This window comes from Cetorhinus maximus, chromosome 1 (genome assembly GCF_964194155.1).
Source record: "Cetorhinus maximus chromosome 1, sCetMax3.hap1.1, whole genome shotgun sequence".
Taxonomy (NCBI): domain Eukaryota; kingdom Metazoa; phylum Chordata; class Chondrichthyes; order Lamniformes; family Cetorhinidae; genus Cetorhinus; species Cetorhinus maximus.
In genome coordinates, this window is record NC_135879.1 from 27,039,438 (window position 1) to 27,064,752 (window position 25,315).

Sequence of the window (25,315 nt, forward strand, 5' to 3'; positions counted from 1 at the left end):
TATATGTACAGCTGTGGGAATGCACCAAGCAAATACCAAATAGTTTGCCCACAGGCAGGGAGTAAAAAAAAAAACAGCAGTGACTCAGCAAGATTCTCTCACAGGCCTAGTAATTTGAGTTTAACACTTGAAGAAATCTGGGATCAGCTTGTTTCTCAACAACGGGGAGAACCAATTGGGGGGAACTGACATGCTGACCATTAAAAATATATATATTTCCACACTCGCTGGAAGCTGATCTTCACAATTGAGAAGCGATTTCTACAGTCAAAGCTGTCACAAGGGCATTCAGATCAGTCACTTAACACCTCACTATACGATAGTGGAAACACCTGTATTTTTCTATCAATTCATTAAGTTATTGGTTTCAATGCTGTTTAAAATGCTCATTCTAGTTTTTAAATCCCTCCATGACCTCAACCTCCCTCCCTATTTCTGCAATCTCTTCCAACCCCACAACCCTCCAAGGTATCTGTGCTCCTCCAATTCTGGCCTCTTGTGCATCTTGATTTCCACCAGTGGCAGCTGCACCTTCAGTTGCCTAGGCCCAAAACACCTTTCCTACAACTCTCCACCTCACTTTCCTTCTTTAAGACTCGCCTTAAAACGTACCTCTTTGACCAAGCTTTTGGTCATGTGACCCAATAGCGCCTTTGTGGCTCGGTGTCACACTATTGCTTTAATTTGTGAAAGGCCTGGGGGCATTTCATTAAAGTTGCTATGTCATGAAGCAAAGAACATAACTTAAAAATCAGTCAACAGCAAATCCTTTCAGAATTGGATGGATATCATTTCAGTGTGTTTTTGGATTCAATACTTCAGTTATTAACGGAGGAAATATAATTTAGTTGAATCAAGAGATAGCAGTATTAATTGAGTACAGGGCAAAGGCTTCAAGGCTTTTTCAAATTTCCACTACTGTGAACAAAGAACAAAAAGACGATTGTTTGAGGCATCAAATATTCTGGGTACTGGGCAGCACCTTACAATGATGAGGAAAAACCTTTCATTTCTGGAACTTGGACTCGAATCAATCCTGGACGGGCAGCACGAGAACCTCCTCACTCCGCCATCAGCAAGTGTCCTGCCTGAAGTGAACGAGAGCAACCTCAAACTATCTTCCAGTGCGATGGCACATAGCTTTCCATAATTTAGTCTGATTAGTGAACTTCACTGATCACTTGTGCAAAATAGAAATGTCACAGTTCTGAAGGAAGAGATCCTCGGAGACTGGACGTCAATATACACTAATGGGGCAGACCTGAGGAATCTTTACTGTCTGTGTGTAACCTAAGCTATAAGTGGCCTGGTGCAACTCAATACAAATACTGGGTATAAAATTGTAACGTGGAATGGAGGTACAAGACAAATCATCCTTCATCCTGACTAAGCCCAAACTTTAGCCAGCATTTGGAAAAAAATGCATTAGGTATCATCACAATGCAAATGAAGAACATTTTATGTGAATATTCAATACTTTTACTTTGCATTCTTACTTTTGTCAACAGGGTCAACTAAGAGCACAAGCAGTTCATTCTCATAAAGACTCGCCACTCAGGCTGGTAGACATTTGGTGCTTCTCCGTTCAACATACGGCTAATAGAGAAACTCCCCAATCCAGAGGTTGGAGTGAAGCGGACACATCGCAACCTCCTCCTGAAGCCTTTGGATGATTCAGAAATATTTACACCAGCTCCAAATGGCCCGTTGCTATCTAATTTGCATGTTTGTATATTCAGATGGTGAGTCAATGTCTGTGCACATATAATTGCATTCTTGATGCGAGACAAACTGTGTGAAGCAGAACATCACAGAAAGTACCTAAAGACATTATCAAGCATTACACAAGATCTCAGAAAATCAAACCAGTAAAAATGATTCAGACCAAGCAGACTGACCATTTCAGAGGCCTGTGAGGGGATAGCTGTGTATGAACCCTGCTGCAATCAAAACTACTCTTGAAGCTGATTGAGACTTTCATATCACTTTCTTCCAGCTTTATTCAGCTGTACATCACCATTTTCACAACTACTAGTCATTACTTGTCAAGAGTTTCAATGGGATTTTCATTCAATAAAACACAATATTAGGCTCAATGTGTAAATCGACCATGTGGTCTGGTATGGAGCACACAGTAGAAAGCTTCCAGGTTTGCTTCTTTGTCCAAATGTTTATAAACTACATTAGAGATGTTCCAGCTTTCCTCAAAAATCTCCAGCTGGACTTGCCACTTCTGATCACTATCCAAGTCAGGAAAAACATCATGTAGTCATGAGGGGAGAGCAGGACGGGCGCAGCAATACTTCCATGGGTAAATGCTCAAGGTACCAGAGATCAGATAGTACCCATGCACAGTCAAGTTGATGTTGCCATCTTAGAGACAGGAAGTGAGAAAAGGGGTGGAAACCAATGCGGGGGGGGTGGAAAGCGGAGAATGGGGTCAAATTCATCCCTCATGTGAAGGTAGGATATGCTTCAAAGTTCTCCTGCATGGCAAAGGAGTTCTTTCTGCATCTCTCTTCATTCAGAGCATGAATATCATTACACTCAGGAAGAAAACAAAGAAGAAAAAACATAAAATGGAATGACTTGAAGCCATTTAAAATTCAGAGTGTGCTGGAATTGGGATAGCACCATACTCTTTCTTTCACTGTAGTTTATTGGCTGGATAGCTTGGGGCTTTCAGAAACACAACACAATAAGCACATTTAGAAGTAAAATCACAAGAGTGCATTTTAATTAAAAACAAATTAGGTTGAGGCCTCTTGCATCCTTTGATAGGCATTGTTTCTATACAACTAAACAAACAAAGACGGAATTGAGTCATTCTCAAAACAACTGGGATGGCTTTGTTCCCCTAACTTCTAAAATGAATTCCACTTTTTGAGCCCTTTTCCTCTCACGTGCTCTATATGCTTCTCCTAAATTTTGACAGAATAGAATATTAAAAACTTTTTTAAATCTCAATTTTTTTCTTTTCTTAAGGGAACTGCAGTCCACTGTTTTATGCAGTGGACTGCCACATAAAACACTCAGCATTTCTACAATGTAGAGGTTAGCACATCTACCTAACACAAAAAAAAAAGTCCCTGGTTTTTAAGCAGGCAGAGGCATTTTACCAGCATGGACTCAATGGACCAAATGGCCTCTTTCTGTGCCGTAATGACTCCATGACGCTAGACAGGCTTAGCACTAACCCAAGTCATCAGTACAATTTACAGCGAGTTAAGTGCTTAAGCTAAACGAGTAAATTACAGCTGGGATTTTTAACCATAATCATTGGCTGCAGCTTCAACCTGATTGTTATGGTTTTAAAGCAATTACACAATTATGTGATAGTTGCAACAGAACATTTGATTCACATTTTGTCATTGCTGACTCCGGGTCAGGCCCAGAGAGTTCAGCACAAAGCAAAATTCTCATTTTAAGTTGGATGAAGCAGGAGCCATTCAAGCACTGCTGAGTAAGTATTTCCAACATCCTCTTCAAGCAATGTGCCAGAATCACAAAACAGCATTGGGAGAAATGACCTGCCACAGCACAGGGAGATTTAATGGACACCTTCTTCTGCAGTTGTGAAACAAATAGAAGTTATGATTAATTTTTTAATACAATAAAGGTGCTAATTGAATAAGCGTTCACATAGGACTTGATGGCACCGTGGATTAAAACACTTGCCTTTCACCTCCAAAACCTAGGGTTGAATTCAACTCAGGATGATAAAGTTGCACAAAACACATTTTTAGGTGGTTGTAATGCAGTTCTTGGCAGGCAATTGCACACATCATAGAGCTACCTTCAATTTGACACTTAACTGGCAACCTCACTAAAAGAGCAGCATGAAAGCTGATGTGGGAAATTTTCAGCAGAGGGAGCACAGAGGGATTCATTCTGCAAGTCACCCTACCTGGCAAGTTCGACGCTGACATCAGATGCCTGAAGTGGGGAAATATTAAATTTTCCATCAGCAGCAACCCTTACATTGATAAGCACAAATATTCATCTATTTTTTTTTTTTTAAAACATTCATAAAAAAGTAAAAAGTTCATAGTTAATCCTATCCTATGATATTAACCTCTTTTGCAAATTGAGTGAGATAAGTTCCTTGTTCAATTCATTCTGAGAGTAATGCAAACCCCCATCTGTTGCTTTCACCGTTTTAAGAATTTGGCGTCCAATAGGCACAACATCAGCTCTCATGATAATAGTGAGGAGATGCTTCAGCAAAAACAGCTAGCCCAACATACCAATAATACTGCTGAAAATAGCCTGTGACAGCACTATAATATTCTTCGTTGTTCATTCTCAGCATGTGGGGATCACTGGCAAGGCTGGCATCTATTGACCGTTCTCGCTGCCCTGGCTATATAGTTAATTGTCAATTACGATAGTGTGGGACTGGAGTCACATACAGACCAGACCGGATAAGGATAGCATGTTTCTTTCCATAAAGGACTTAGATTCAACAGATTCCTCATCACTTTTACTGGTACCAGCTTCAACACAAAAACTGGAATCCAAGTTTTCAAACTACCATGGTGAGATTTAAATTCAATATTATTTGGATTGTTCATCCAGGTGTCTGGAGTACTACTGCAGTCCAGTAATATAAATGCTATGCAACTGCAGCAGTGTAATTTTGGCTATTAAAACCTAATCAAATATATTGTTCTGTTGAATTTTGTTTTCATTTTACGATTGTATTTTCCAATTTTATATCTACTTTTATACATTTTATTGTTTTCACGGAATGGGAGCGTCACTGGTTAGGCTGGTTTTTTATTGCCCATCCCTAATTCCTCTCGAGAAGGTGGTGGTGAGCTGCCTTCTTGAACCGCTGCATTCTATGTGCTGCATGAACACCCAAGGTGCTGTTTGGGAGGGAGTTCCAGGGTTTTCACCCAGCAACAATGAAGAAATGATGATATAGTTCCAAGTCAGGATGGTGTGTGGCTTGGAAGGGGACTTGCAGGTGGTGGTGTTCCCATACATCTGCTGCCCTTGTCCGCCTGGGTGGTAGAGATCGTGGGTTTGGAAGGTGCTGTCGAAGGAGCCCTGGTGAGTTGCTGCAGTGCATCTTGTACATGGTACACACTGCTGCCACTGTGCGTCATTTATGACTCTCCAGTCAAGGAGATGGAGCAGGTATTCAGTTTCCAGATCCCTTCCAATGCCAGACAGTACCCAACTAGTAATAGGTGCACAACATGGTTGCGCCTTCTGGTTTTCTGCCCATTCCTGTGGGGGAAATTCCTTGCTCTTATCTGCCAAACTGACGATAGAATTTTATGCGGAGACAAAGAAGCACAAACTCATGACTCCCCAACTCTTAGTGCATTGCATTCGAAACCTAGCAGCAGCTAGGACAGTTCTAGGTGTACCGATCATAACTCACCTCCTCAGTAGATCAAGCATCATGAGCAAAAGTTTCTAATTATGGCTGTTTAAAATGTGGGAAGAACCACTAACTAGTTTATGAAGGAAACACTTTCACCGTACATTCACAGTGATACAGCATCTGTGGCTTTTAAGAAGTTTTTTTTTAAAATATGCTACTTCAACAAAACAAAGTATTTTTAACATTATGAAAACCAGTCTTCTGACCTCATTAACTCTTCCTCATTCCTTCAATCACAGGAATGAAACAATCTAAGCTGTGGTTATCTCCAAGGATGTCATTATACACCTTCCTTAGTTTGAACTAACAGGCATATTTAAAATAAATGGTGCGGAGAGGATTTCTCTCAGCCGGTTTTTTTTTTCTCCACCCGTCTTGCTCTCGAGGAAAAGGACAAATTTGCTCCTGAGGCAGATGAGCAGGGATATCTGGTCATCTCAGTGGCACTAGTGTTTCTCGCTACTGGCCTGCCTTTAGCCACGTGCCAAATGCCTAATATTTTAGCTTCAGAGCTTTTGACACAAAATGCAATTAGATCTGAACAACAGTACCCAACAAGAAGTCATTCCTGGTACAGATGGAGGAGTAAATGGTGTCCTGATATCAATTATCACCCAACACCTTGTACAACATACAAGAGAAAAAAATATACAACCTGTAAACGGAAAATCAACGTCACTAATTACAGGGCAATCGCGGTTTGTTTTCAAGTTAAACTTAGCCCAGAAGAACTTCTGGCAGATCTGCGGAGTCTGGCAGAGCCACAATATCCTGTGTGAGGTTAGCAGATAAAGAAACAATAAGATGTTAACGGCTCCAGAGAATCTCAAGTGTCACCTGATGTCTACATATGTGCATTTTCCGAAATAAGTCACTGGACTGCATTTATTTGAAGGAGCCACAGCTCAGAGAGGATATGATCAATTGTATCTACTCCACCAATCCGGCCACTGAGGTCAAATAACTAGCCAGCACAGAAAAAGATCAAACCAAAACTTCTAACACTGCCCTCTTTCCAAGTGTTGATTCGATAACTGGATATATCAAGTAGTTAGATGAAATGATGGCGGATATTGTATACAGAACAGTACAGACTGCTCAAAGTGTTTTACGGTCAGAGTTTGCAGCAAAAAGCTTGGTCTACTCTAACCAGTGTACGTGTAACCACGCTTTAATGCATCCCTCTATTTCTATTCCTCTTGCCAAGTGGCAGTGGGAAGAGTATTTTCCCTCCCCTTTCCCTATAAGGATACAGTTTATGTTACTCAATTTAGCTCACTACGGCTAAGTAGAATAAGCATGCAATTTGAGAAACTGGTTGCTGTGGCCTTGAGTCCCAGCACTGTTAGAAATGTTAAAGTTGTCCTTGCAATAGATTCATTCCTACCCAATATCCTGAGTCGCGTATTTTCAAAGGTATGAAAAGGCAGCATGAAAGTACTTTGCTGTGCACCGAAGCTGGCAGGCAGCCAAAGCATTTGCAAACAGTGAAACATATCTTTGAAAGGGACTTGACTAAGTGGATTCCTGATCCTTATAATGCACGCTACAAAAGTTGCCCAACACAGTGATAATGTGGGCTTGTGAAGCCTGCACTTATTAGCTGAAACGAGGATTTAGATAAGTTGAAGTTTACAGACCTAAAACAAGGGGTACTTTTTAATAACCAACTGATTGATGGTAAATCCCTTAGTGCTTGAGCAGATATAGTAATACATGCACAAACAGTGCAATATTTAATAAAGGGAGCTTTTCCAAGAACAATGCTGTCTGAATATAAAAATAGATTTAAAATTGAGCAAGTGATCTCCAGAAAAGGAGCATTGCTTTTTCTCTCTCTCTCTCTCTCTCTCATATTTCAGGTGGGAGCTTGGACTCAGACTAACATGAAATTTTCAGAGATTAATATTCCTGAACAAAACTTAACCTCAGGATTTCTTGTCACAATTGCAGGATGATAGGATGCACTGTTTTTTTCAAATTTATGTAAGAGTGAATAAATACATTTACTTTAGACTTATGTGCGCATTCTCGATTTATTTTAGTCTTTTTTTAAAAAGGTGGGATGGGGTGGGAAGCCAATCTGCTCCCAGATGGTGAGTTGACAATTTAAATATTATAAGGCTGTGTTCCTCATCGTTCATCACCAGTTTAAATTTAACCCTGGCCAATCGAGTTTTCCAAACCTTGGGAATAAGTGGCTAACGGGAGGCAAGGTCTGCTAGATCCAGGAAGTAAATGCCTTTCCATTTATCTGCTGGGGTCCAGTTTACCTGCTTCACTACTCCTCGCAATCAGACATTCCTCCAATCTCCATCCGACTCCACCAATCTTTCCTCAGGGCCTCTGATCTCCCACAACCTTGGCCTCCAATCTTCCTCAACTCCAGCCTACGCGATCTTCCCCCCCGGCCCTTAAATTTACTCTGACCTCGGCCTCTCATCTCTCCCCCGCCCACCCTGGCCTTTCTGATCCCTCCCTCTCTCCTCTCCACTCTCCAACTGTGGATGGGAACCAGAGATAAGAACCACAAATCAGGTCCTGCTATTTACTAAATTTGGTAGGGGAGGCTGGAAATCCAGTCAGACTAGTTTCCCAACCTCAAAGCAGCATTCTGCCTGCGCACCCTGTCACTGAATTAGCATTCAGCCCAAGACATACAAAGACCTGGTGGAATATCCAGTCAATCTCGGAAGTGAGACTTAGGCTCAATGGGCAGCAATCAGGAGCAAGAACTGCTGTCAATGTTTTCTTTTGCATAGCCCAGAGAGGCTAAAGCAGATTCTACTGCCTCTACAGCCAACCTAGCTGAGATCAGCTATCTCAGCATAGATCTGAGCATCGGGCCTGGAATTATCTTGCTCTGTATAATACCCTGCAGTGGACTTCCTAATTGAGTCACAAGGGAAGAAAATGAAGAACATTAATTGCCTGAAATTTGTGTTAAAGCTAGGGGAAAAAAAACAAATTGAAAAATCTTCACTAATTACCTATGTAAACAGGTGGTTGCCTTACATTGTGAATTTTCTATAGCTCAGTGGTTTAATGTATCATGCTCTCATGCAGAGCAAGGTGTGTTGAATGAACTGATCCCAGATGGAATAGCAGAAGAGACACTATAATTGGCCTCAGCTTTTCTGGATGAAGCAAGGAAAAAACATATTCAGTTTCGAGTTCCTGAAAATCCCATGCATGGGCCTAGTTCAGTTGGTAATACTTTGGTCTCTGAGCCAGAAAGCTGTGGGGATTTAAAATCCACTTTGAGCATGTAATCTAGGTTGACAGTTTATTACAATACTAAAGGTGTGCTACATTATCAGCGATGCCAGCTTTCGAATGAAATGTTAATTGGAGGCCTTGTCTGCCTGCTGAGGCAAATGCATAAAATCTCATGATACCCATTGGAAGAGCATGAAGTTAGTTTCCCCGTATTCCAGCTAATAGTTCTCCCTCTGAACAGCCATCACCAAGAAACAGCTAATCATTGATCTCATTTTCTGTTTGCAGCCTTGACACCTGCAAATTAGCTGCCAGACTTGCCTGCACAGCCACAGTAAAAAGAAAGTTCTCTTTACACCAGCTGCTAACTACTGCCTTGTAAAGGCAACAGATTCAATCAATATTTTTCTTCACAGCAACTCAATAATTGGGTAGCTTGCCCCCTTCTTCAAATGTTACCAGGAGGACAGAGTCCTAGAGTCACTCCCAAGTATGTTGGATCACGATCACGCTTTAGTCTCTGGCCATCCACGTAGATATGCAATTCTTTTTCGGCACTTACTGTGGCTGGCAATAACGGCAAGGGTTAGTACTGAGAACAAGTTATCCGCCTGGTGAGTCTAAGTGTAGAATCAGGTCAGGAGAGGGAGGGAGGAGCAGAGACCAAAGGAAAACAGGGACCTTTATACAATACAAAACCCATACCTAAACTTTGCAATCAGGAATCCCAAGATGAAAACCATGACCCAAAATATACCTTTTTTGCCCATATTAATGGGAAAAAAAAAATAAAACTATGCTTCTCTCTCATCCTGCAAGCAGTAATCATTGCTGGCTAGCAAATGGAGTCCAACAGCAAAATTTAAAAGCTCTAGTAAAGATCTGAAATGCTATCAGTAGTGGAACAGAGTGGAAAGACATGGTTAATCCTGAACACAAAACCTTAGCTTCTTGCTGAGTCAGGGTAGGAAAAAACTGGCAAATGAACCACATCAACACAGTGATCCCAATTTCTTTCAGCCTAGCAACAGCTATTGCCATGACCTGCAGGATAAAGGCTTGACCACAATTAATCATACCTGCCACTCACGCCCTCCACGTAGAGCCCATGACCCATACCCCACCCCATGGATAGTTGCAACACTTCCAAGAGTTTGTCAGTTAAAAAATTGAGAGAAAGAGAGAGCGCGTTTACTCTGTACACACCCTTAATTAAACCACAACACGACAGGCAAACTTTCACTTTTGCACAGTGCAGTTTTAGAAATGATGTCAGACATCAACTCTATTTACATTTCCAGCTCAACTATTCCTCAGAGGTCTCTCCTGGACTCCACGAACAAAAACATCATTGATTTTAAAACCAGCACTTGTAAAAACCCAACATGAAATTATACTATCTTTGCTCACTATGTTAAAAGGTAACATGAAAGACATTGGTTAGGTACTGCAGCTCCACCTTTAAGGCGAGCAGCTTCCAAACCAACTCTAGCTGATATTGGAAATGGTTCCCTCGCCCTTTCAAATCCTAAAAAAAAAACACCCTCAACCCCTCTGTCCCTTTCCAAACTCTGTTCCAAAGTTCTCGAATATATAGTTGCCTCCTAAATCCAGACTCATCTTTTCAGCAAATCCAGATTGAAACTTTCTAATCAAGTTTTCGCCCCACAGCAGCACAAATACAGCCTTATCCAAGTCACAACTGGTACCCTGGTACCCTTTGTGACCATTAACCCTGAGGCATTATCCCTCCTATCTTCTCTGCAGGGTAGTTAGGAACAAATGCTAGCCTAACCAGCAACTCCCACACCCTGTGAAAAAATAATTTTTTTAAAAAGTTCTATAAATCAATCCCATTGTTAGCACTATGGAATGTATAGTTACATGAGGAATTTGAAATTTCCTACTTATAATTATACTTATTGCAGCATTGGTATTTTACTTATAAGGAGCATATAAAGCATATAATAAGGAAAGATAATTTTTACTCCTACAGACCCTATCATGGATTCTAGCCCGCCCATTCATCTTCTAAAGTAAAGATCTGCACAAATACACCCTGATCACTAAAGAATGCCAAACAAAAATGAAAACATTCATCTGTCCTGCATCTTTAATACATAATTGTGGCCTGTTCACATCTCGCCCCCGAGCCCCAAACCCCCTTCCCATCTACCCTGCTCCCTACTGTCAACAGCACAAGATCTCTTGTGTCCTATTTAGCCTGCATTCAAACAGTCTTCACAGATCTTCTAAAACCTCTATTCTACAGCCTTACAACTAGACAAGTGTTGCTTAAATTAACCTCACAATACATCTGTGATGATACTCATGATACAACCACAAGTTAGAAGTAACTGGGGCAAAAAGCATTCAGCTTTGACCACAGTACAGCAGTCTTCAGTGTAATGCAATGTTTCGCAGCAAGCATGAGGGGAGAGCACAACTTTTCCCAATCAAATGGAGCGACTCCAGTGATAAAGCCAAGGACAGGAAGATTTGATATATTGCCATACAAATGGTGAAGGTCGCTTGTTCAACTCCAGGGCTGAAACCAAGTTACGTGATCTTATTTGGGAAGTTTAAGATAGAGAAAAAAAAAACAGCCAGGGTTCCCATTTTATATCAGTTTTCCATGAGCTACTGCTGGATGTGCGTGTGTGTGATTGATAGAGGACTTCAACATTCAGCTCAGTTACATGGCAGCCTTCAACTCAACAGCCTTCTGGTTGTGCCTGTGGAAACAGTACAAGTCACCACCATCAGGAGAAGAGAGTAGAAAACAAGGATATATGCAGTAACAGTAAGCCCAGATACATCTCGGAGCGGAATGTAGGGGGAAGGTTGACTTCAACTTTCTTTTTCCCTCCCAAAATAATTTTTGGGGCTGAAAAGGAATCAAGGGTTAAAAATGAATACTTTTGGGATTGCTTTAAATGGTGGGAGACCACCAAGAAAATAATAATCATGTACCTTCTGCAAGCCAGGTTGATGCAATATTGACAAGGACTGGAAGCAAGATTTCTGCCCATCACCTAGGGCACAGCACAGGCATACTTTGGAAGACTGGGAAGAAAATTGTGGACCTTCAATCATCAGAAGAGGAGAAAAACCTCAACTCTCAATCACTACTTCAGTCAGAATTTCACATTTTCATTATGCACAGTTGTGTGATAAACTCTCTGCACCTTGAGAAATATCACTGGATATATTAACATAATTTAGTTCTAAAAGTAAGGAAACATTAAAACAATTCTCCTGCAATTCTGAAGCACCTTCCATAATTTAAATTTCCCAGTCTCAGCGATATGCCAGTTTGTTTCTTCAAACAGGCTGCAGAACACTCAATTTAAAAAGGTTACATCTTTAACTATTTGAGCTGTAACTCCAGAGTTCCTACCAAAAACTGAGATTCAAATATAGCTATATAACTAAATTAGATCAATTATATATGAAATGATTAACTCACATTCTAAATATGCCATAGCACAAAGAGTCACCAGCTTGGCTCAACCAACACTAGATGTTAAAAAATACTGATGCACACAATTGTAGACAGTTAGGAAAAACTAATGATACAAACAACTATGCAAAACGAAAAAACTATTCAACTAAAGCCATGTTAAGTTAAAACCACTGGTATGCAGAATTTTGGACAGGTAGGAAAATAATCACACATTGACAACCATGCAAAAACAAAACTATTCAAATGTTTTTTTAACGTTAGAACTACCGACCACAACAATCAACCAAAAATTTGACAAAAAGTGTGTACTTTTAGTAAGCCATCTTGCTTCTCTATACAACTAAAAACATGCATGATGCAAGTGTAGACCTTTTTTTTTTGAAAATACATTAAATGCTTGCATAATGCTGTGTGTTAAAATTGCATCCCAAAAGGTTCCCCTGTGCAGATCCACACCTCTCTCTGAGATCTGGGGGTCACATTCTGCTACATTCTCAAGTGTGTGCTGCAAATTGGTCCAAGGGAAAAGGCTCCACCAACCAATGGACTCCAGTGGGACTTTGTGGTGGACTCCAGCTGCAAAAATGCATGAGAATTAATAATACTATTTGATAAATTCCAGAGGACACCTAAATCTGGCACCTTCCACTAAGTCCAAAACTAAACAAACCAAAGCTGTGGCAAATTTTGGGAAGGCAAAGACTCTACAGCGATCATGAGAACAAAAAGATACTTGCACTTTTAAGAACAAAATCACATTTATTTTTAGACTGGATAGATCTTTTCCTCGCAGACAGCTTTCAAATGGAAATTATAGCCAAGAAAAAAATACATATAGAACAATTACCCCCACAGCATGTCACATCCCTATTGCTGCTAAAGAAATCTGTCCGATTATGATCCCTGTAGGGACGGATTAAAGAGATGAATTTCCCAGCGACTGACTCAAAGAGCCTTCACATTTGAGACTTTTACTGTAACAAACCAAAATGAACAAGGGTCAAACATTAACTAATAGGCAATTAATATATCAAACCGACAAAAATGGGTAAGTCTTGCATTAGATAACAAAGGCAACAAAAATATGGCTCAGAAAAACCCTTTCACTGTACGCCACACATTTCTTAGAAATGTAGCATTTCAGGGAGTCCCACAGTCATTCCCAGCTCTCCAGCAGGTTCACTTCTTCCCCCCACGCCAGGTCAAACTTTGCAGCGTCTTTTGACAGTCAGTCAGCCTGAGTTTTCCCAAATATGATTACTGCCAGCAAGGTGCACTCCTTAAAACTTCAAGAGCCCCATCTGTTCTGTTCCCTTTCTTTTGAACAGAAACTGAACTCTCACCAGCATCCTGTTTAGTCAGTAGCAAAACACATCCCACCTGCTTCCCCAGGCCTTTTTTGTCTCTCCATCTCAAACAACAGCTGTCCTTTTTTCTGTTAGATACTGTGGAAATGTATTAAAGTCACCACCCCACTTCTCAACGGGTTTCCTGTTTGTTTCCGTCCCCATGGCAACTGGATCACATGGGCACTTCTCCAAACTAAGGCGTTTATCAGGACTTCACCATCCTCTTTTCAGAATGTTCTGTTTCACCTTAAGTTGAAGGGCACATTTTAAAACAGCGTCCTGTAAAGCTCAGCATTCATAACACCTATCACGGAAGATTGGAGGACAGGGAGTGAGGTGAAAACCAGGTTATCGGCGGGATCACGAGGAGGACACCAAGGTTTCAACAAACATGAATTGGGTGCATTTAATAAATGGCTGCACCCACATCCAGTAATGAGCATATTCTAATAAACCTTGCTGTTGCTTTCCTGCAACTGGGGGTGCGCAGTCAGCTGGAGCCACAGTGAGGTTGTGTTACATTAACAATAGTCACCAGGCTCAAGGTACGTCCGCGATTCCAGGGCCCAGGGAACCGAATCCCCTCCTGCTCCTTCAAGGGTGAAAGCAGCAACAACTAAGGCAACAATCACAAATAGATAGAGGCACCTGCAAGGAAAGGCCAGGATCGTATAAAAACCATGGGAGGGATACCAAAAGTACTAGTACTCCTGCTCATGTGGGTCTAGGTCTTGCTGTCCAGCCTCATCCAGCTCTTGGCGCAGTGGTGGTGGGGCCACTCACCGCAGGACATTTCAAATGTACACAAGGGAAGACAGTAATTACAGTAAACTCTGCATTATCCTGTGGTCTATCAACCAGAATTCTCTACTAACCGGAATTTCTGATATGCCCCTTATATGAATCATCGCTTTACCAACTGGAAGCAATTACAAAGTTATCCAGAATCCATACCTGTACACTCAATTACTTCATACTTTAATTTATGTTTTAATGTCATGTTGAAGTTTACAAGTAAAGAGAATACTGTTCTTTGCTTCCTGAGTACTTCCATATTAGCTCATGATACGAGCATTGTGCTGCATTCCATTGGTAAATAGAACACACTGTTAACAGCATTTTTGATAAACCAGCACCACCCATTCCCCATGCATGCCGGATAATAAAAGATTCTACTCTATCAGCAAATGCTTTGGGGCACAGGTAGATTTAGGGCCTTGACTCTAGCCCTACCCAGGGCAATTTTCATTGCAGGGAAGAGTTACTTATAGCACAATAAAATTGGTATTATACTATAACTATCTTCTTACAGATTGAGCATTGTCTAGTCTTGTTGTTATGTTACAGAAACTCACCAAGGCTCCTTCAACAGCACCTACCAAACCTATGACTTAGAGGGGCCAGGGCAACAATTGCATATGAACACCACCATCTACAAGTTTCCCTCCAAGTCACTCACTATCTTGACTTGGAACTATATCGCTGGGTCAAATTCCTGGAACTCCCTTCCCAACAGCATTGTGGGCGTATCTGCACCACATGGACTGCAGCGGTTCAAGAAGGAAGTCACCACCTTCTGAAGAGAATTAGCGGTGGGCAACAAACGTTGGTCTTACCAGTGACACCCACATCCGAAGAATGAATAAAAAACAGATTGACACTGTATATACATTATGTTAACTTACAAAATAAGATATTCTTGTTCTCAACACAACTTTGAACTTGAGCAAGTGGCAGAAAATGGGAGTAGCGGATCAGCCATCTTTTACAAACCCTTCCTAATTTTCCTTTCCACTGAACTCAATCGGAGGGGGTGCATAAACAGGGCTGCTCAGAAGAAATAGCCACACCTGTGGTTACAGCTTTACTGCTGTTTCTGCTTTAGGCAGATGCACTGATTTTAGCAGGAATCACCATATACACACAGAACAGGTAAATGTACTTCACATGTTTAAACTTAATTAACAAATATCTATCACTATTCAGCAACCAAGGGGGTAAAGCACTCAAAATTTATAACTCACGAGATTATGTTTTTTCTCTTACCATTTTAACAACTAACCCACAAAAAGATTAAATACATGTACTTAGACCACACAAATAGCAGCATTGAGATCACATCGACACCATCATGTTTATTGTGTGTATTTTTTCAAATCAGAGGCAAAAGTGCAACTATCCACCTCTGTGGCTAGCAGCTAATGTATTTGACAACACTGGTATAACAGGGCAACTATCAGGCAGAATGAGAGGTGTCAGCTGTGGCTCAGTTCATAGCACCCTCGCCTTTGAATCAGAGGGTTGTGGGTTCATGTCCCACTCCCGGAAACCAAGAACTGTGATTGTACTCAAAAGAGTTGCAATCTGTGACTGTTGATAACTCGAAAGAGTATCAGGCAGAATGACAGGCAGACTATCACCTGCTTTACGCATCCATTTGTTAGAATAGGCTGTGGGTGCGCATGCTAAGATACACAGGTGAAGGGCATTGTTTAATTTAATACCTAGAGTACTTATAAAGGGAGACCATTCCATTGGTAATTTGATTTGTGTTTCAATGCCCCTTTAAGGGACCGTCACCCCACCAATTTTGTTAATCGTATTTGGTTAATTTTGTTTAGTTGTTTCAAAGGAGTATAAAGGGAGACCACTGGGGCACTAGGGTGGGGGTGGGGTTAGATAAGGCTGCATTCTGCAAATAAACCTATTATCAAGAAAAATAGCAGCATCTAGATACTTCACCCACTGGCTTGGGATCCATTTAACACACGGGACTTGAATTTTCAAATCGGGTTCAGTAAAAGAAATCCTTGGGAATCTCTATGAAAGCAGGCAGTATTCAGTTTCCCAGCAAGCTGTACTTAGCCTATCCTGCTCTGAGAGGGAGGCTGTTGCAGAATTCTTGTGTTTGAAGGGTTCATCAACAGTGCAATCAGTGGAACTTGCTTAGCAATAAATTGCTCACTGATGCTCAGTTTAGGTTGTGCCAGGGCCAATCAACCCCAGGCCTCATTATAGCCTTGGTTCAAACATGGACAAAAGAGCTAAACTCCATAGGTGAGGTTAGAGGGACTGCCCTTGACATCAAGGTAGCATTTGACCAAGTGGGGTATCAAGCAGCCCTAGCAAAACCGGAGTCAACAGGAACCAAGGGCAAACCTCTCCGCTGGTTGGAGTCATAGCTAGCACAAAGAAAGATCGTCATGGTTCTTGGAGGTCAACCATCTCAGTTTCAGGACATCATTGCACAGTTCCTCAGGGTAGTGTCCTAGGCTATCTATCTTCAGCTGCTTCATTGACCTCCTTCCATCATAAGGTCACAAATGGGGTTGTTCACTGATGATTGCAAAATGTTCAGCCCCATTTGCGACTCCCGAAATACTGAAGCAGTCCCTGTCCAAATGCAGCAAGACCTAGACAATATCCAGTCTTGGGCTGACAAGTGACAAGTAACATCCGAGCCAGGCAATTACCATCTCCAACAAGAGAGAATCTAACCTTGCCCCTTGACATTCAATGGCTGAATCCCCTATCAACATCCTACGGGTTACCATTGACCAGAAGCTGAACTGTACTAGCCATATAAATAATGTGGCTACAAGAGCAGTTCATAGGCTAGGAATTCTGCGGCAAGCAATTCACCTCCTGCCTCCCCAAAGCCTGTCCACCATCTACTAGCACAAGTCAGGAGTGTGATGGAATACTCTCCACTGGCCTGGAAGAGTGCAGCTCCAACAACACTCAAGGAGCTGACACCATCTAGGACAAAGCAACCTGCTTGATTACCCCACCCACAAACATTCACTCCCTTCACCACCATCACACAGTAGCTGCGGTGTGTACCATCTACAAGATGCACTGCAGGAACTCATCAAACCTCCTTAGACAGAACCTTCCAAGCCCACGACAGCTACCATCTAGAAGGACAAGGGCAGCAGACACATGGGAACACTACCACTTGGAATTTCCCCTCCAAACCACTCACCATCCTGACTTGGAAATATATTGCCATACTTTCTCTTTCAAAATCCTGGAACTCCCTCCCTATCAGCATTGTGGCTGTACCTACACCACTTAGACTGCAGCTGTTCAAGGCAGCAGCTCACCATCACCTTAAGGGGCAATTAGGAGTGGGTAATAAATGTTGGCCCAACCAGCAATGTCCACATCCATGAATAAATAAAAAGAGAAAGAAACATTCGTTATTGTATGAAATGCATTGTTGAAATTCGATGAGCACTATTTTCGCAAAGTCAAAACAATACATTTTGAAAGAGCATCATGCAGAATTAATGTGTCTTCCAACAGATCAAGCCAGCCACATTCCAAAAAAGGTGAATGCCACTCTTTGGAGTAAAAATGATCGCTGTTCTTGCTGTATCAGCTATGTGTAATGAATGAATGAATGAATGAAATGAATGAAGGGTTCAGTTTGTATAAGCAATAAGCCACAGAATTAAAGACTAGAGATCAATTCAGCCATTTCACGCTTTCTTATTTCAATTCATGACAAAGAAGAAAATACAGATCACAAAACCCACCCGATTACCAAGGCTGCAACGGAAAGCACTTCAGTTCTCGTCTTGATCTGTTCTTTTCTGACAAAGCCAAAGTACAAAATTATGCAGCTTTAAAGGTAACGCTAAAGAACATCATTTCTTTGCTTTGTTGCGACTGCATACAATTACTACATTATATTTAATCACACACCCTGAGCCAAGCAACGTCTAAGCACTTTGCTAAAATTAACTATTTATACTATACTTAGTTTTAATCATGTTTTAAGAGCTTATTATAGCACAATTGTTGACCCCCACCGCCGCCGCACCCCCCCCCCCCACCACCCCCCCCAAACATATATACGCAAGGCAATCCATGCAAGAACAGAAGTAACAGAGCAAAATCATAATTCAGTCATACTTTTGGAAACAAGTGTAACACTGGTAAAGTACTTGATGAGGATAGCGAACCCCTAAAGACAGAAGCTCCAACATGCAAGTATATTAACCTATCAACTTCATTAGCATTGCAAGAGCAATGAAAACATTTCACCCATAAGCATGACTAACCAGAGCTCCACAAAATCCAGATGAATCAAGTTTTCTTTATTCATTCATGGGATGTGGGCATCACTGGCAAGGCCAGCATTTGTTGACCATCCCTTGAGACGGTAATGGTGAGCCATCAGTACTTAGGGTTAAAAGATGAGACAATATTTTGAGGTACTTTATCTTGACCTCAATATCGGAGTGGGAATGCAAGGGCCTTACAGTTTTCAATCAGCAAACTCAATCCTATCAATCCTTCAAACTCAATCCCTCTTTCAATATTTAAGACAGACACAACTGTTCTCATAAGCAGAAAATATATCTCCTACCCCTAAATTAACACAGCTTCACAATCTTGATTCAACCACAACCAACATACAAGAACCTTCCCTACGCAATACATCATGGAACCAACTGTAACTTTTCACTGCCTTCATTCTTCAGTACAACTCCCTGTCACAGGAGTCCTCCCCCTTTCCAACGGGGGCCTGGGGTGGAGGGTGTTGCACATAGCAGTCCCATATAATCGTAGGACGTCGGTTCACGGACTCCCAAGATGCTTGCATTTTTTGCGGCCTTGTGAAGTCCGTGGACCACGCATATGTAGGTTGTTTTAGGCTGCGCTCCCTTTTTAGTTATTTGAAAAACCTTTTGCTTCTGTTTTGTTTGCACTTCAGTCCCACGCTCCTCATCTATGGGCACCCGATGCGGAGAGGAACAGGGAGGGAGGAGGGCCTCCTTTTGAGCCTGCTCCTGGGCCTAGCCAAGTTGGCCGTTAACAGGTCCAGGCAGCAGATAATCGAGGGGGTCGTCCAACTCAACTTATCTGCCCCTCTTCCGCAGCTATGTTCACGGCCAGTTGACCCTGGAGAGGGAGCACGCAGTATCCACCAGCACCGTCACGGCCATCCGTGCTTGGTGGGCACCGTGGGGACTGGGATAAAAGCACTAAAGACCGTGGGGACTGGGTTGTTTTATTGACTCCTTTGATCACATTTTGGTTTGATGCTTGCAAGTTCCCTTTGAATTTTGTCTTTTGTTTTTGCAGTTTCCCTTTAAGGGGCTGCCTTTTACTTTATCCCTGATTTTGTTAATTTAGTTTAATTGGTTGTGACCCGAAAGAGTTACTTGTCCCTATATTTAATTCCCAGTAGTGTACACAATGATCTTGATTGCTTCAATGCAGCATACTGAATAATCTGGATCAACCTCAGTACATGAAGCTGCCATTTTTATTGCATTTAGTTTGCATCCTTATGTTTCAAAGTTTACATATGGCATTAAGAATAAGAAAAGTTTTTCCCTCATACTTATAACCTAAATAAGTTTACCGTAATTTTCATTTATTAAGTTAACAATGTAATAATGTAAAACAATTCTCTCATTAGTGTTGCTGTGATTGGTTCTAGGACTGTGGTAAAGAAACCCATTGCATCATGATAAGGTTTTCTTCAAATAGCAGAGAGATGTCCTGCCCATTCCTTTCTGCCAGATTTAGCACCAACCTTTATTGAACAGAATATACTTGTAGTAACAGTTGGCCTCAACCCTCCATATACAAGGCCCATAATAAGCGTGCAAGCCTTAAGGGAAAGTAACAGGTGAGATGGTGGGTCACAACAGTGTCATGGCTTTAAATGTAGCAAAATGGATGAGATGAAAGGTTTGTCTCTCTGCCGGACATAAGGGTTGACACAAGTTTGGACGAACACCACCAAGTTCAAGTGGACAGTATCACAGAAATAAATAAGCGGTCTTACTCAAAGGCTATGAGGAGGGGAGTGAAAAAGGTCACACCGGTTGAGTAGAAGATGTTCCACAGAAGGTGGAGATTAGATAAATGCACATTGTTGGAGAAGACTACAAGATTTACTCTGCATCTGGCTGACCTTTTATTCTTCAGCTGACCAAGTAATTGGTGTTGGCACCAACTGCCAGAAATGAAAAGTCATTCCACAATCGACACTCCTTATCTCAAGTACAAAGCAAATCCCTTTTTAAAAAAAACAAATATAATACATGACCAAAAACTAGGCATAGACAAACAGAATAGTAAAGAAACAGATGATTTCATTTTTAATGATTGGATCATAAATTGTGCAATTTTATTGCATATATAAATATGTAAAAGTATAATTTAGAAAGAGAAAAAAAGCATACGGTTTAGATTGGATAGCCCACCTGGAGCACTACCAAGCAACATCAGCAACTAAAAATACCGTGCATCTGTGCATTCCAATGCACCTGTACCTGTACAATCTACTGTCCCAGGCACAGGCTCATAATCACATCAGTCACTCTACCTGGCCCTCAGACTACAGAGGAGCAGCTGATATGAGCTATAGTAAATAATTGCAAACAACATCCATCACTAAGTAGCCTATTTTTAATTCATCCAAAATACTTCACATTTAAGGACAAAGCTTTTATTTCCACCCCCAAATATTTTGAGTTTTCATTGGCTTTAATCTCACAACTCAATAATGAGCGTCAATTTCCCTTTTTGCAAAAGAGTGCACACTTACTTAGCTACAGGTTTAGAAACATAAAAAATAGGAGCAGAGTAGGTCATTCGGCCCTTCGAGCCTGCTGTGCCATTCAACATGATCATGACTGATCCTCTATCTCAAAGCCGTACTCTCGCATTCTCCCCATACCCCTTGATGCCTTTAGAGTCTAGAAATCTATCTACAATGCCATTTCTGCGCATACACACTGTGCACAAGTCAAACTTGCTGGAGCTATGGAAAAGGATTACATAAGTGCATATCTTTTCAGCTTTGCAGGCTATTATTTTGTATTTTTATTGCACAATCCTACTTACTAACATATGTGCGAGTTACACTTAAAAACTCAGTATGCTGGATGCAAACTTGTACCCTACACAGGTTTAAGGACGCTAATCAAGACACCTCCAAGGCATAATTTCAGGTGCAGCCATCTCAAATGCTAGATATATATTCCCAACAGCATGTAATGTACTTTCTCATTACAAATTTCCCTTTTTCTAAACCATCTGTAACTGTTTTCAAAATAAATACAGCTAACAGAGCACTGAATGGGTAATTACCTAAAGTTGCACAGGCAAAACCACCCACATAAATGAAACCGAAACTTTAAAAGGCAAGGGAATTTGATCCTAAATACCACTCAAATACCATTAACATCCTCCAACAACAACAGCTTGGTTCTATTGGTAACATGCTGGTTTCAGAAGGCGGTCAGTTCTAGCCACACATCAGAAATTGTGCACACAACATAGGTGAGCGCTCCAATGCAATACTGATGCCACAAATTCATACCCAGTCTGCCTATTCCGGAGGTTCAAGTCTGCATTAAGAGCACTAAAAGAGAGCGCCTCAAAGAGCAAAGAACTCCCCTGGTGTCCTCCTTCCTCAGCCACTAGAAACAAGTTCTTCTGAGACCTATTTGCAAGATCTGACATTACGTAGCACAGATGCTGTGCCTACCAACATAATGGTCACTGCACTCCAAAAAGTAAATAATTGTATATCATGCACATTGAGATTGAGTAATGTGATAAAGTGCTATGTAAATGCACTTGTAAATGTATTTTTCTTTCAGCACCACTGTACACAATATTAAGAAGCTACCTATATAATAAGACCATTTTAGGTCTACTCTGAATTTAGCCATTGTGGATAGATTTCAGTACACTACTGTAATTAGTGTACATAAACACCAAGTACATCATATACTTTTTGAGCAGCAGTAAGGGAGGCAGCGGGGAGAAAGAGAGATGAAAGAAAGCTCAACTGATCCTTCTCTGGACAAGTGAAGAAACAAACCCTTTTCAGATAAACTGCAACTGGCCTTAGGCAGCAACAGGAATTAAATACAAGTGCACGTCAGTGCAACATACTATTGGTTTAATTTCTGAGTTAAAGACACTTATTTATTAATTCATAAAAGCCTCTGGCACAAAATATTTTATGAAAGAGCCTCAGAATATCTGTTGACCATATGACAATCATCTGGACACTGTAAAAGCATGTTGTAGGCACGCACTATTTCCCTATCCTAGTAGGCTCAGGGATACAGTACAATCACACTCCAGTATTAATACTGTACAAGTAAAGCTTACAAGAACATCCATGTACCACAATGATCAATTCAGAAATAAACATTCCATAAGATTATCCCACAATGGCTAAAGTGTACTCCCATCACTGGATTAGAACTGAGCAAACTCTCAGGCCAATTACGATGAAAAAATTCTATTCATTAAAATATACACGTAAGGAATAACCTCCCGAACCTATTCATTTTGTCCCTTGAATAAAATGAGGCACACTATATGAAAATATATAATTTGCATTTTGTGCAGGGGGTGGCCCGGTAACGATCAACATATTGTTTAGGGCGCTATTCGGCCTTTTACAGTAGAAAACATCAATTGCTCAATCAATTTAGCTCTGGTATGCAATTGTGCACTATTTGCTTAAGCATGCTGCTGTCCAAAAAAAAACCCAGCAACTTCAGATTAAAAACTACATTTTCACATAACAAAAACCTAGCCTTACCCAAAAAAAACAGGAAATGAAAATAATTTGTTCCCCCAGTTATTTCACAGTAAAATAACAGGCCAGAAGAGACCCAAGTCTCTCCCACCACAGCAAACCATAAGTTTCAAAGGGCTTTCATTTTCCTTTTTAAAACCTTCACTGTGTGAACCCTAACTTTCAAGCATAACTGATCTGCATTACCAGCCAGGATTTTAAAAGATACAGATATTTAAATATATTAAAAAGGGAGAAAAGGTGACTTTCATTTTCCACCACGTTGTGGGCCGGTTGAGGAGGAGGAGGAAGAGGGAAAAGGGGGGGGGGGTGAAAGAATCATCGTTCTCCCTCGGCCTAAGTCGTAAATCAAACCGAAATACAACAGCTCACCGCAAACAAAACTCAACAAACACTAGGATTCAACTCACGCCGAAACCAAGCCCCGGGCAATCTCCAAGTATATTCGAAACAAGCTATAAAATACCCTGCAATGTTCACTGAACTTTAGAGGTGAAATAAGTTACAGACAGGCTAGGCTGATCATGTCCAGCCAATTCCTCCAAGCTGTACGGGGTGTACAAAGTGAAACGAGCTGAAAGCTACTTTCTTACCTCTCTCCGGGCTTTCAAATGAGATCCATATCCAACTGCGGGGAGGAGGAGGAGATGGGGGGGGGTGTTGGTTAAAAAAAAAAGGGTCGGTGTTGTTTTGCAGTGTCTCCAGGATGTCGGTGTTATATGTGTGTGTGTGTGTGTGTGTGAATGTTTGACTGTGGCAGCCCCCGGTGGTTGCCGTCCTCCTGCAGCTTCCCCAGACAAGCCGGAGGTTTCACTTTACAGGGAAACGAAGCAGCAGCACTCCGCTCTGCTCTGCCTCTCCCCCCTCTCTCTCTCCCTTCCAAGGGCTTGATAGGCTAAATCCAGGTCACATCTCCCCCAGCCTCCCAGATTCTTACACAGCAACACAACGTCGAGCCAACCAAAAAACACCCCCTTTCCCAGAAATTATCCCACTGGCTGCGAGACGAAGAAGAAGAAGGAGGAGGAGGAGGGGAAAAAAAACCCAATCAGCTGGTTTGCATCACCCACCAACCATCTTTCCAAGTTGCAGTCAACGTCATCCGTGCTTTTCTCGCGGGTCACTTTCCAATGTTATTCAAAAAATAAAGGGACTGCATTTTGCAAAAAAAAAATTCCTTATTTGAAATGGGTCACAATAGCTTTTTTTTTAAAAAAAAACTTCCCCCTGAATTATGCAGTTATTTAAATACTGATTTTTTTTTTTAAATTTTTGCCCAGCGCAGTTATATTTTCCGTACAAGAGTTTGTTTACATCCCCTTATTTCCTCTCGTGTTATTTTTAAATCGACAAGGCAGGAAGAAATAATATGGGCGGTTGTCACGAGATCTGCTGAATGTACTTTTTTGGGTTTTTTTTTAAAAAAAAAATAAAAGCACATGGGTAAAAGAAATTTTAACACAAAAACAAGGGTGAGATGTTTGGGTATCATGAAGAAAGGAGGATTTAATTTTTGGTTACGGGTTACGGCAGCAAAGGCCAGGCCGGTTTGCAATGTTCAAATAAATGAAGAGCTGGCAGCAATTTAAAAAAAAGAGTAACCCTCGTCCTTAATGTCGCCCTTAAAAGAACCTTGGCTACCCAACGTTCGAGAATGGAACGGGCAATGCCCAGCTTTACGTTCTGAATTAGAATGTTCGGTGCCCAACGTTCGAAAAATAGAACGGATTGCCCAGGCGTCGCGTTCTAAATAAGAACCTTGGCTGGCGTCGCGTCCTGTGTTGGACTTTGCACCTTCGTGTTCTCTGTTCATTTGATTTAAGGCCGGGTTCTCCTCGGCAAGTGGAAGCTTCACCTCTGTATATTGTTTTGCTTCCCCCCCCCACCCCGGCCGCCGGTGGCCCGACGAAAAAAAAAACACATCCGCCCCACACGCTTTCTGCCAGAGTTTTGTCCGTGAACCTGCAACTCGGGAAATAGCAGCAGGCTGATGTTTGTGTAACATTGCTGGGTCGCTTTTTGCAGTACATTAACCTCATTGACAGCAGGAAATCCCGCCTCTGGTCCATCCAGTATTGGTGCTTGCACTCCTCACCGTTTTACTGGGTTGAGGTGGATGGTGTAATTTAAGTTCACTGTTCACTGTGATGGCAATGACATACGTTCCCGCACATAGGATTTTTCTCCCCCCCCCCCCGATCCGTATAATTTGGTGGGCTTGCAGTGGTCATAGATGGTCACGCTTTATTAAATGCGTGTGTATTCATCCTATTCTCCATGCAGGGTGGTAGTGA

The 25,315-nt window shown here is 41.5% G+C and overlaps 1 protein-coding gene across 5 annotated transcripts in view; it reads right to left on the bottom strand.

The window, feature by feature from the left end:
* Positions 1–24,961, bottom strand: part of LOC144678843 (ETS-related transcription factor Elf-2-like) — a 106,131-nt gene extending 81,170 nt beyond the window's left edge. For 3 of the 5 annotated variants that reach the window (XM_078538859.1, XM_078538850.1, XM_078538825.1), the window contains exon 1: positions 23,615–24,031. The gene's annotated coding sequence lies outside the window, so the exon portion shown is untranslated. Of the gene's footprint in view, positions 1–23,614; positions 24,032–24,730 lie in introns of those variants that run through there. The other 2 variants (XM_078538841.1, XM_078538833.1) reach the window with 2 other exon arrangements.
* Between the last annotated feature and the right edge of the window lie 354 nt (positions 24,962–25,315).